Raw genomic sequence first — 13,349 nt, 5'->3', positions numbered from 1 at the left:
CTCTAAGATAAACTGGTTGGAAGAGGCATATGGCGTGGACCTCAAATGTAAAGAATATAAGGGATGGTTCTGGTGGTATGAGTTGGTAGGAGTAACTAGAAGGTAAAAGGACCCCAACACCACCCCCATGGCGACCCCCAGGTCGGGGTGTGTGTGTGAATGTAAGGCCCCCAGCAGAGAGAGCAGCAGCAGAAGTAGTGTCAGAGGGCGTAATCCAAGTTTCAGTAATGGCTAGTAGGTGTAGGGAGTTGGAAATGAAAAGGTCATGAGTGGGGACCAGTTTGTTATAAACAGATCTGGCATTCCAGAGGGCACAGGATAGGGGGTATGAGTTTGTGGGAGAGATGTGAATTAGATTTTCAGGGTTGCTGTAGCGATGAGGTGGGATTAACTTTGAGGGCAGGGATGATGAGAGAGTAGTGATGGTACGGGTGCCTGAGCTAGGAGGGGAAACTGCAGGAGGTGGGCAGGGAGGGAGGTCAGTGTGATGTGGATGGGGGTGTGGGGAGGTGACAGGGAAGGGAGAGAGGGAGCAGGGCTGAGTTGTGGGGTAGCAGGACCATGGGGCAGAGGTGAATGAAAGTGGGGTAACAGGAAAGGTGGGGGAAGGAAACAGAGGGATGGAGGGGAGACAGAGGAGGGGAGAGAGGAGGAGGTGGAGGAGACTAGGGGGGAAGGCTAAAGATACATTATTAGGTAGACACTTAGTGATGTGGGGAGTATAAGAAAACCTTGACATAGTGTTAAGTAGGTAAATAGGTTGAGGGAAAGTGGAAGTAGGAGAGGAGACTGTAAGGCAATCCGAGCAGAAGAATTGCAGAAATGCAGGTGAGAAAAGCTGTGTAGGCTCAAGGGGTGTAGATTTAGTATGAAATGAGTCAAAAGCGTAGATAAAGTGGGTGCAGAAAAGTATTTGGAGTGTAAGAAATGAAAGGATTGTGAGAGGTTTAAGAAGCAATGGTAATTATGTTAGATGTTTTAAGTGTTTGCAGGTAAAATTGCATTGGTGCAGCTGTGCTTAAAAAACAAAATTACAATAATACAGATACAGGCATTTGTAGGTGAAATGGATGGTTTATGAAATGTCCAAGTAAGGTAGTTCTGTGCTATGTAATCAGATGCAACAATCAGGAGGTGAGTGATCTGAGGAGTAAGTGACTCACATTTGTTATTAGTTCTTCAGTTTTCTTTGTTTTGTTAGATTGGTGTGCTTCTGTTTTCCTTCTTTTTCACTTCGATTGAACGCTGATTGAACACTGCTGTTATGTGTCAATTTTATCACGGTTTGATAAAAATGCACGCTTAGATCAATAAATGCACAGCCAAATGGCTTTGCACAGCCTACACCATTGGACTTAAGTAGAAGACTATTACAAGTGAAACCAATAATTGAAATCTGTAACCACACCCCACCCCCTCAAATGCCAGGCAATAAATTACCTTAAAAACAACAACCAGGCATTCCACAAAGACTAAACTGGGTCTATATCATTCAAAACTTTAAAAAAGTACTTCAAAATCACATACTATGCAATAATGTTTCAATTTGCATTACCCAGCAGAATTAGCTTTGCATATATAGATATAGTGCAGCAGAATATATTGGTGGTTGTAGTCAATTGTAATTACCTGTAGGTGACAAGAAGAGAAGAAACGTCAATTCACAATCGATATCAGCTGAAGATAAATTAATGCTGATTGAACACTGCTGTTATGTGTCAATTTTATCACGCTTTGATAAAAATGCATGCTTAGATCAATAAATGCACAGCCAAACGGCTTTGCACAGCCTACACCATTGGACTTAAGTAGAAGACTATTACAAGTGAAACCAATAATTGAAATCTGTAACCACACCCCACCCCCTCAAATGCCAGGCAATAAATTACCTTAAAAACAACAACCAGGCATTCCACAAAGATTAAACTGGGTCTATATCATTCAAAACTTTAAAAAAGTACTTCAAAATCACATACTATGCAATAATGTTTCAATTTGCATTACCCAGCAGAATTAGCTTTGCATATATAGATATAGTGCAGCAGAATATATTGGTGGTTGTAGTCAATTGTAATTACTCAGCAGAATTAGCTTTGCATATATAGATATAGTGCAGCAGAATATATTGGTGGTTGTAGTCAATTGTAATTACCCAGCAGAATTAGCTTTGCAAATATAGATATAGTGCAGCAGAATATATTGGTGGTTTTAGTCAGTTGTAATTACCCAGCAGAATTAGCTTTGCATATATATAGTGCAGCAGAATATATTGGTGGTTGTAGTCAAATTAAGCAGACGGGAGAAGTCAGGATAGTGCGCAAGGGCATAGAAGGGAGCGGCTCAAGAAAAGAGAAGTGGAAACAGACAGCAAACTAGGCTGGAGAGAGACCTGAGACAAAGAGATCTGAATTATACGAGAGCCGACCAGGGGAAAAACAAATTATGCAGTCAAGTTTCCCACATTTGGAAAAATCACAGGAGCAGCACACCCAGAGTGCAATGAGTGAGCCTTGCCCTGGGAGAAGCACCTTCATGATCATAGTATATCACCTGGCAGGTAAGTAGGAGTTGGGCTAGAGCTGGGGAGGGTCGCTGCTCGGGCACCCCCCTGTCAAGTGAAGGAGATCCAACTGAGGCAGCACAAGGAATCTCTCGAAAGAAGAACAAGGCTAGAGGAAGATCTGAGACAAATAAATCTGACTTTTACCAGAGCTGACCAGAGGAAAGAACAAACACAGTCCCCCACTACCACAAATAATGCAGTCGAGTTTCCCACATTTGGGGAAATCATACGGGTCAGCATACCCAGAATACAATGAATGAACCTCACCCTGGGAGAACAATCTTCATGACCATGGTATCTCCTATGCAAAATAAGTATGATTTGGGATAGGGCTTGGGAGGGCCGCTGCTCAGGCACATCTCTGTCAAGTAAAGGAGATTCAACTGAGGCAGCACAAGGGAACTCTCATCTGGGGACAACAACTGCAGGGAGAACACATATTTTCAGATGAACATGGGAGGGCAGAAGGCTACCTAATACTGAAGCACCCCCAAACAACAAACCAAATGCAACAACTAGTGCAAGCATTCCTGGGGGAAGGCCTGCAGCAGATGGATTTGCATATGGTGATGTCATCCAAGCAGTGGGTCAAAGTTGGCTTCAACCCTCGTCTGCATATGAAAAGAGAAAAGGGGCGTGCAGGGCATGGCAGCATTTTTCGGAGCTTGGATGACCCCTAGTTCGCATTAAACACCTCCACCCTCCTTCGGTGTGGGGCTCATGTTGGCTATGCCCCAGCCCCGAAGCATTCAAGCTGATTTCTTGCAGCAGCTGGGCACTGTAACAGCTCCAGAGCTGCTCTGTAAGGCAAATAAAAGGGTGTGGGACCTGCAGCACTACCTGTAGTTCGCATTGTGCGTTGGAAGGCACAAAGTAAGCAGACGGGAGAAGTCAGGATAGTGCGCAAGGGCATAGAAGGGAGCAGCTCAAGAAAAGAGAAGTGGAAACAGACAGCAAACTAGGCTGGAGAGAGACCTGAGACAAAGAGATCTGAATTATACGAGAGCCGACCAGGGGAAACACAAATTATGCAGTCAAGTTTCCCACATTTGGGGAAATCGCAGGAGCAGCACACCCAGAGTGCAATGGGTGAGCCTTGCCCTGGGAGAAGCACCTTCGTGATTATAGTATCTCGCCTGGCAGGTTAGTAGGAGTTGGGCTAGAGCTGGGGAGGGTCGCTGCTCGGGCACCCCCCTGTCAAGTGAAGGAGATCCAACTGAGGCAGCACAAGGGAACTCTCGAAATAAGAACAAGGCTAGAGGAAGATCTGAGACAAAGAAATCTGACTTTTACCAGAGCTGACATCACATCACACCAGACTATCAGTAACCAGCCTTCTCCCATCCCTTACCAACCCTCCCCATCCCTCGCACCAACTCTGTCATCTTTCTCCCATGCATCTGGAGAGGAAGTCATGGCCCTCATTCGTTCCTGTCCCCTCACCACCTCCCCACTTGACCCTATCCCCTCCCGCCTCCTCTGCCACATCTCTTCTTCTGCTTGTTCCCATCTTTCCCACCTTCTCAATCTCTCCCTCTCATCAGGCACTGTCCCCTCTGCCTTCAACCACGCTCTCATCTCTCCTATTCTTAAAAAACCTACCCTTGATCCAAACACTCTCTCCAACTACCGACCCATCTCTCTTCTCCCTTTTGCCTCCAAACTCCTTGAGCGTATTGTCTACAACCGCCTTACTTCCTTTCTTTCCTCACACTCACTGCTTGACCCATTCCAGTCTGGCTTCCGTCCTCTCCACTCCACTGAAACTGCCCTTACAAAAGTATGCAATGACCTCCATGCTGCTAAATCTAAGGGACACTACTCTCTACTTATTCTACTTGATCTCTCTGCTGCTTTTGACACTGTGGACCATCCTCTCCTACTGCAAATCCTTCACTCCATTGGTCTGCGTAACACTCCCCTCTCTTGGTTGTCGTCCTACCTTTCTGACCGTTCATTCTCTGTCTCCTCTCATGACTCCACCTCCCCCTCACTTCCACTAACTGTAGGGGTACCCCAAGGTTCTGTCCTTGGTCCTCTTCTCTCTCTATACGTCCTCACTAGGTAAGCTCATTAGTTCTTTTGGTTTCCAATATCATCTCTATGCTGATGACACTCAAATCTATCTTTCCTCTCCAGACCTCTCCCCTACTCTCCTCACTCGTATCTCCAACTGTCTCTCTGCTATCTCTTCCTGGATGTCCCAGCGCTTTCTTAAACTTAACATGTCTAAGATCGAGCTGATCATCTTCCCTCCCTCCCGCATAACCTCACCTCCTACAATCTCATTATCTATTGATGGCACTACTATCTCCTCTACCCCCCAAGTGCGCTGTCTTGGAGTAATCCTTGACTCCTCCCTCTCCTTCAAACCACACATTCAGCACCTCTTACAAACCTGCCGTTTTCATCTAAAAAATATTTCCAGGATCAGACCCTTTCTGACCCAGGATGCTACTAAGACTCTTATCCACTCACTGGTCATCTCCAGACTGGACTACTGTAATCTCCTCCTGACTGGCATTCCTGACAAATACCTCTCTCCACTCCAATATATCGTCAATGCTGCTGCCCGGCTCATTTTCCTCACCAAATGCACTACGTCCACCTCTCCTCTCTTACTAGTCCTTCCCTGGCTCCCCTTCCCTTTCAGAATCCATTTCAAGCTTCTCACACTTGCTTACAAAGCCCCTAACCACTCCTCTCCCATCTACATCTCTGATCTTATCTCGCTTTACACTCCCACCCGTCCTCTTCGCTCTGCTAATGCACGCCGACTCTCCTGCCTACGGATTACTTCCTCCCACTCCTACCTCCAAGATTTTTCACGTGCTGCACCACTTCTCTGGAATTCCCTACCTCTCCCCCTCAGACTCTCCACCTCTCTACAAAACTTCAAATGGGCTCTCAAGACCCACTTCTTCACCAAACCCAGCCAAATCTCATCCTAAACCTCTGTTCCACGCTCTCTATGTACCCCATCTGTCTCACCCCTGTCTGTCTACCCCTCCCCTTTAGAATGTAAGCTCTCACGAGCAGGGCCCTCTTCCCTCATGTGCTTACTCTTTTCTTACTTTAATAATCTTCAGCTGCACCAAATCCAGCAGTCTTCTGCCACCTGATACTTATTCCAGTGTCATCTGCTGATGTAGCTATGTTTATTTACCCTGTACTTGTCCTATATTGTCATCAACTGTAAGTTGCTGTTTTCCTGTTTGATTATTTGTTTATGTACTCTGTAATTGGGTGCTGCGGAACCCTTGTGGCGCCATATAAATAAAGGATAATAATAATAATAAATAATATAATATATAGCAGTACGGTACAGTAGGCCACTGCTCTACCTACCTCTGTGTCATCAAGTATACTATCCATCCATACCTGTGGTGCATTTTAGAAAAAAAACATATCTCGGCAGAGCAATCTATAAATCCATCATTTTTCAGACAGCAACAGTGGGTATTGTAATAGTCACCCAATCCATCACTTTTATAGGGTTACATGCATCCACATGCTACAGCCTGTCTCAATAATTTTACTGTCACGGTGTGTGTGTTTGTGTTTTTATTTGGGTATTTTTTTGTTGTTGTAGAACTACAGGTACCAGCGAGCCCGTTATTTCCCCGCCTGCTGGTACTTGAGGTTCTCCAAGTACCAGCAAGTGGGGGAGGCTTGCTGGGCCTTGTACTTCCACAACAAAAAAACAATGTTCTTTTTTTACACTTATGGCTATCAGCCCGGCACCCACCACCCAGGGGTGCTGGGGACAGCCTCGGGCTTCACCCCTGGCCCTTGGGTGCCTCGAGGGGAGGAACCTCTTGATTTAAGGGGTCCCCACTCCTCCAGGGAACCCCGGCCAGGGGTGACTAGTTGGAGGGGTAATGCCAGGGCCGCAGGGACCTACATAAAAGTGTCCCCCGTCTGTGGCATTATCTCTCTGGCTAGTGGAGCCCGGTGCTGGTTTTAAAAATATGGGGGACCCCTACATCTTTTGTCCCACGTATTTTTGGAACCAGGACCCGTCTAAGAGCCCGGTGCTGGTTGTCTAAATACGGGGAACCTCTGTCCATTTTTCCCCCCAGTATTTAAATAACCAGGACCGGCTCAAAGAGGCTGGTTATACTAAGGAGGGGGGACCTCACACATTTTTTTTTAACCCATTCAGACCCTTCTCCTTTAAGTTAATGGAAGCCCTGGACAACAAAAGTGCATTCATGTCCTCCTCCCTCACCCTTCCCAGTCCCAAACACTCATTTTTTTTTTCTTTAAAAATTTATAATATATCACAAGAACAATGAGCAGGGCATTGGCGGCATCGGACTGAGATAGAAATTAGTGGTGGAGGGCTGGGTCAGTTGATTGTGGGAGAGTTTGTAAGCCATTGGCGGTGGCAGTGGGTATCGGCTCAGAGGCAGTAGCGGGCATTGGCTAAGGGTCATCGGCAGAATTCAGCGGACATTATGGCTGTAGTGCCTCACTAGCCACTGACCTCACCGCACGCCACTGTGGGACAGATGTAACATGCAGAGAGAGGTAGATTTTGGGAGAAGGAATGTCCTAGCATAACTGTTAATTGCAGTGTAATACTGTAATTCAACTGTGCAGCATTTGTGGCTAAATGTCAAAGAAGCCAGTATTTACCCTGCATGCAAAACAATAAATGTATTTGCACATACCTCCCAACTAACCCAATTTTTGCAGGACAGTCACTTTTTTGGGAATGTCCAGCTAACCCAAACAACCCCCCCCCCCCAGTGTCCCATAGTCATGGGGAAGGGGGGGGTGGAAGGCTCCCTGTAGCTTGTTGCTCTGCAAATATGCACATTGTGGGTAATTCAGACCTGATCGCTAGGGTGTGTTTTTTGCATCCCTGTGCTCAGGTAGTTGACGCCTACAGCGGAAGGGAAAATTTGCTGTGCAGGTGTGTGATCACATGTGCACAAGAGCTGCACAGCTCAGCACTTACTCAGCCATTGAGGTGACGTCACAAATCCTCCCACAAAACGCCGGGTCCCTCCAGTGTTTTTCCGGACACTCCCTAGAAACATTCAGTTGCCACCCACACAAACACCCTCTTCTTCTCAATCTTCTTGTGATCTCCGGACCGTCGCACCTACGCATTGTGGCGCATACGCATGTGCAGTGCAGACCTGATTGCCCGCTGGGTGAAAATAAATTGAAGCGATCTGGTCTGAATAAGCCACAATGTCTATTCACGGGAGACAGAGGGGCTGGGGCATGGTCAGCAGCTCACAGAGCACCTATAATGACAAAAATGGGAGACATGGCTCATGATCGCGATATACCTGCGAAGGTACGCCCTCTACTGATTGACAGGCAGAGGCATTCGCATTTTCTGCGGGGCACCCGTAGAAAATGTAGGCACATGCACAGGATGGACCCTGCGTATATGCCCCCATCCTCTTCATAGTTTTTGCGGTTGGAACGAGCAGTGTGAAAACATCAATCGATGGGGGTAATTCCAAGTTGATCGCAGCAGGAATTTTGTTAGCAGTTGGGCAAAACCATGTGTACTGCAGGGGAGGCAGATATAACATGTGCTGAAAGAGTTAGATTTGGGTGAGTTAATTTGTTTCTGTGCATGGTAAATACTGACTGCTTTATTTTTACACTGCAAATCAGATTGCAGATTGAACACACCACACCCAAATCTAACTCTGGTGGTCATTCCGAGTTGTTCGCTCGGTAATTTTCTTCGCATCGCAGCGATTTTCCGATTATTGCGCATGCGCAATGTTCGCACTGTGACTGCGCCAAGTAAATTTGCTATACAGTTAGGAATTTTACTCACGGCATTACGAGGTTTTTTCTTCGTTCTGGTGATCGGAGTGTGATTGACAGGAAGTGGGTGTTTCTGGGCGGAAACTGGTCATTTTATGGGCATGTGGGAAAAAACGCTACCGTTTCTGGGAAAAACGCGGGAGTGGCTGGAGAAACGGAGGAGTGTCTGGGCGAACGCTGGGTGTGTTTGTGACGTCAAACCAGGAACGACAAGCACTGAACTGATCGCACTGGCAGAGTAAGTCTCGAGCTATTCAGAAACTGCACAGAGATGTCTTTTCGCAATATTGCGAATCTTTCTTTCGCAATTTTAAGATGCTAAGATTCACTCCCAGTAGGCGGCGGCTTAGCGTGTGCAATGATGCTAAAAGCAGCTTGCGAGCGATCAACTCGGAATGAGGGCCTCTCTCTGCACATGTTAAATCTGCCTTCCCTGCAGTGCACATGGGGGGTAATTCTGAGTTGATCGCAGCAGGATTTTTGTTAGCAGTTGGGCAAAACCATGTGCACTGCATTTACGAACAGATGATTTTTTATATAAATTTTAAAATGTTAGTAAATGTGTGTTTTTTTCAACCTGGAAGCCCAACATCGATTAAGATCGATCTTAAATAGACCCCTGGGTTTTAAGGATAACCATGGTTGAGTCCAATGGTTAATTCACATTGACCGAAGTTCTAATTAAGTAGTGATGTGCACCGGAAATTTTTCGGGTTTTGTGTTTTGGTTTTGGGTTCGGGTTCCAGCGGGCCGGGTTTGGGTTCGGACGCGTTTTGGCAAAACCTCACCGAAATTTTTTTTGTCGGGATTCGGGTGTGTTTTGGATTCGGTGTTTTTTTCAAAAAACCCTAAAAAACAGCTTAAATCATAGAATTTGGGGGTCATTTTGATCCCATAGTATTATTAACCTCAATAACCATAATTTCCTCTCATTTTCAGTCTTTTTTGAACACCTCACACCTCACAATATTATTTTAATGGTATTTGGTACCGAGGACACAGTACCTCAATCAAGTCTAGAGTTGGCTCTGAAATTCAGCATTAAACTGGATCCACACTTAGATTATCTGTCCATTTATTTTTCTAGTTGAAACAAAATTATGCAAATATGTGGCAGCAAATGACAATTGACCATTGCTCCCAAACACTGGAAAACATCCTCAAAAATGGTCATTAGATAAATTGGGTTAAATCCATTTCATTAGCTAATTTATCCAAACTACCTTTATTGTATCTTTGTGGGGTGAATGATGTGTGGGTCATTGTTGAGGGTGGTGGAGGAGATGGGTAATAGGCACAGCAGGGTGTGGACAGTCAAATAGTGTGCTTAGAGGTGCAGATAAATAGGGATATCTAATAATTCACCCACTATTCTATAGATTAATTAGATATCCCTATTTATCTGCATTACTCACCTAACACTCAGCATTTATCTACATGCTGATGCTATTCTTAGCACTTAGCTTGCAAGTATTTTACCCATAAGGAGACACATTAGATGTTCCCTCTCTTTTCATTAAAGACGTCCCCAGCAACCATACTGTACTATACTATAACAGGAATAATTACTGTGGGGGATTATACCATTTGATCTGGAATAAAGGGAAAATATTGTGGAAAGAGTGCTGTAAGTGTATGATATGTAGAACTATTGCAAGTTCTGACATTTGTCAAGTGAATTACTAATATACATTCAACTAATATTACATAGTGGTCCAGTAATTCAGTATCGACTAATTGATATAGTCAATTTGGATCAATAATAAAGACACAACACAGGTAGCGAACCTTGATATTAATAAATGTATTCGCATGTATTATATATGATAATTACATTATACAACTTATTGTACTTTGATTTCGTGTTTAGACAATTTTAACAAATTATTAAAGTTATTTTTAAATCATCATTTGTGCGCCAGCAAAAGAGACATTCTTTTCTCTTCTCCTTTCCTGCATAACATTACTTGTCTCTGGTAGCACCCCCGAACGTCCTACAATTAATATTTAATATAACTGATGGACATTTATTGGGGCCTCTTCATACAAATATTTAGAATTTAATAGCTGGTGCAGAACACATCCCCTTCCCCCCATTACCTGTATATCTGGATTCACCAAGGAAATGCTGATGCTGACTCCAAGAAGAAAGGGGAGTCTCTTCCCTATGAAGGTGAAGCCTTGTTTGGCGCAGGCCTAGTTAATTTGATCTCGGCAGCTCCCGCAGGTAAGTCAACCTTCTTGCACTATGTTCCCTCTCAACGGATAAAGACGCATCATTATCTGATGCAGTCATTTCGGCCCAATAGATATGCAAGAAGTTAAGATTCCCCTTTCTTTGCAGGTAGAGGAAGGAGAAGAGGGAAGAGGTCTGTAGCCTCTTCAAGATTGCAGGAGCAGAGATTGTCCTCTGCTTCTGCCAAATCCACTGCATGACGCTAGGGCTTTCTTGCAGGTGCCCGCACCAGTGGGGGCACGTCTAAAACTCTTCAGTCAGTTCTGGATTCATTCGGACCTGGACTCATGGGTTTTACAAATAGTGTCCAAGGGTACAAACTGGGGTTTCAAGACGTTCCCCCTCACCGATTGTTCAAATCAGCCTTAGTCAGCAGGGAGAAGGTTTTTTATTCAAGCCTCTTCGTGGTCCCGAAGCCGGGCGGCTCAGTCAGACCAATCTGAAATCTGAAATCCCTCAATTTCTACCTAAGAAATCAATTTCAAGATGGAATCTCTCACGGTAGTGATCTCCAGTCCGGAGGAAGGAGATTTCATGGTTTTGGTAAACTTAAAGGATGCCTACTTACATGTTCCCAATTTAGCCACTGCATCAAGCTACCTGAGGTTTGCAATTCAGGATTGTCATTACTAATTTCAGACGTTGCCCATTTGGGTCTGTCCACGGCTCCGAGGATTTTCACCAGGGTGATGGCGGAAATGATGGTTCTCCTTCGCAAACAAGGAGTCACAATTATCCCGTACTTGGATGTTCTCCTGATAAAGGCGAGATCCAGGGACCAGTTGGTGCAAAACATTGCACTCTCCCTGACAGTTCTTCAACAACATGGTTGGCTCCTAAACTTGCCAAAATCGCAGTTGGTCCCAATGACGCGGTTGTTGTTTTTGGGAGTGATACTGGACACAGAAGAGGTTTTCCTCCAGTGGAAAGGCTATGGAGATCCAGAGTCTGGTCAAACTAATTCTGAAACCAGCAAGAGTGTTAATCCATCAATGCATTCGGTTGCTGGGGAAGATGGTTGCGGCCTACGAGGCCATTCAGTTTGGCAGGTTCCATGCCAGAGTGTTCCAGTGGGACCTGTTGGACAAGTGGTCCGGATCCCACCTACACATGCACCGGAGGATAATCCTGTCTTCCAAGACCAGAATCTCACTCCATTGGTGGCTGCACAGTTCTCACCTCCTAGAGGGGCGATGGTTCGGGATCCAGGACTGGATCCTAGGGACCACGGATGCAACCCTTTCGAGGTGGGGAGCAGTCACACAGGGGGAAAACGTCCAAGGAAGATGGTCAAGTCAGGAAAGTTGTCTCCACATAAATATTCTGGAGTTAAGGGCCATTTAATAACAGCAGACACAGTACACACTGGGACGGGTGCCCAGCATCCTCTACGGACTAAGAGAAAAGGATTTACCGGTAGGTATTAAAATTCTAGTTTCTCTAATGTCCTAGAGTATGCTGGGGACTCCGTAAGGACCATGGGGATAGCAGGAGACATGGGCACTTTAAGAAAGACTCTAGTTCTGGGTGTGCACTGGCTCCTCCCTCTATGCCCCTCCTCCATACCTCAGTTTGATACTGTGCCCAGTGGAGACTGGGTGCTTTTCAGGAGCTCTCCTGAGCTTTCTGACAGAAAGTATTTTGTTAAGTTTTTAATTTTCAGGGAGCACTGCTGGCAACAGACTCCCTGCATCGAGGGACTGAGGGGAGAGAAGCAGCCCTACTCTCTGAGTTGCAAGGTCCTGCTTCTTAGGCTACTGGACACCATTAGCTCCAGAGGGATTGGTACGCAGGATCTCACCCTCGCCGTCCATCCCAGAGCCGCGCCGCCGTCCCCCTCGCAGATTCAGAAGATAGAAGCCGGGTGAGTATGAGAAGAAAAGAAGACTTCAGAGGCGGCAGAAGAGTTCATGATCTTCACTGAGGTAATGCACAGCACTGCAGCTGTGCACCATTGATCCCATACACCTCACATACTCCGGTCACTGTAAGGGTGCAGGGCGCAGGGGGGGCACCCTGGGCAGCAATATAAACCTCTTTTTGGCAAAAATATAACATATATACAGCTGGGCACTGTATATGTATGAGCCCCTGCCAATTTTACAGTTTAAGCGGGACAGAAGCCCGCAACCGAGGGGGCGGGGCTTCTCCCTCAGCACTCACCAGCGCCATTTTTTCTCCACAGCACCGCTGAGAGGAAGCTGCCCGGACTCTCCCCTGCTTATACCACGGTAGACAAGAGGGTTGAAAAGAGAGGGGGGGCACATAATTAGGCGCAAATTACATACAGCAGCGCTACTGGACAAACATTAAGTTACTGTGTTATTCCTGGGTTATATAGCGCTGGGGTGTGTGCTGGCATACTCTCTCTCTCTGTCTCTCCAATGGGCCTTGTGGGGAAACTGTCTTCAGAAAAAGCATTCCCTGTGTGTGTGGTGTGTCGGTACACGTGTGTCGACATGTCTGAGGAAGAAGGCTATATTAGAGAGGAGCAGGAGCAAATGAATGTGGTGTCTCCGCCGACACCTGATTGGATGGATATGTGGAATGTTTTAAATGCTAGTGTAAACTCATTGCACAAAAGATTAGACAAGGCTGAAGCTTTGGGACAGTCAGGGTCTCAACCCATGCCTGATCCTATGTCGCAGGGACTGTCAGGGTCTCATAAGCGCCCACTATCCCAGATTGTTGACACAGATACCGACACGGATTCTGACTCCAGTGTCGATTACGTTGATGCAAAGTTAC

At 45.8% G+C, this 13,349-nt stretch overlaps 3 non-coding genes across 3 annotated transcripts; all 3 read right to left on the bottom strand.

Annotated features, from left to right (window-relative positions):
• Positions 1 to 2,402: 2,402 nt before the first annotated feature.
• Positions 2,403 to 2,565, bottom strand: LOC135014210 (U1 spliceosomal RNA). Its single transcript, XR_010212760.1, has one exon. It is a non-coding gene; the product is annotated as a U1 spliceosomal RNA (small nuclear RNA).
• Positions 2,566 to 2,717: 152 nt separating this feature from the next.
• On the bottom strand, positions 2,718 to 2,881 carry LOC135014208 (U1 spliceosomal RNA). The gene has a single exon (XR_010212758.1). It is a non-coding gene; the product is annotated as a U1 spliceosomal RNA (small nuclear RNA).
• A 670-nt stretch (positions 2,882 to 3,551) lies between these two features.
• On the bottom strand, positions 3,552 to 3,714 carry LOC135014209 (U1 spliceosomal RNA). Its single transcript, XR_010212759.1, has one exon. It is a non-coding gene; the product is annotated as a U1 spliceosomal RNA (small nuclear RNA).
• Between the last annotated feature and the right edge of the window lie 9,635 nt (positions 3,715 to 13,349).

This window comes from Pseudophryne corroboree, unplaced genomic scaffold (assembly GCF_028390025.1).
Source record: "Pseudophryne corroboree isolate aPseCor3 unplaced genomic scaffold, aPseCor3.hap2 scaffold_2790, whole genome shotgun sequence".
Lineage (NCBI taxonomy): Eukaryota > Metazoa > Chordata > Amphibia > Anura > Myobatrachidae > Pseudophryne > Pseudophryne corroboree.
The sequence above is the reverse complement of the archived record's forward strand: the minus strand, read 5'-3'. Positions and strand labels throughout refer to the sequence as shown.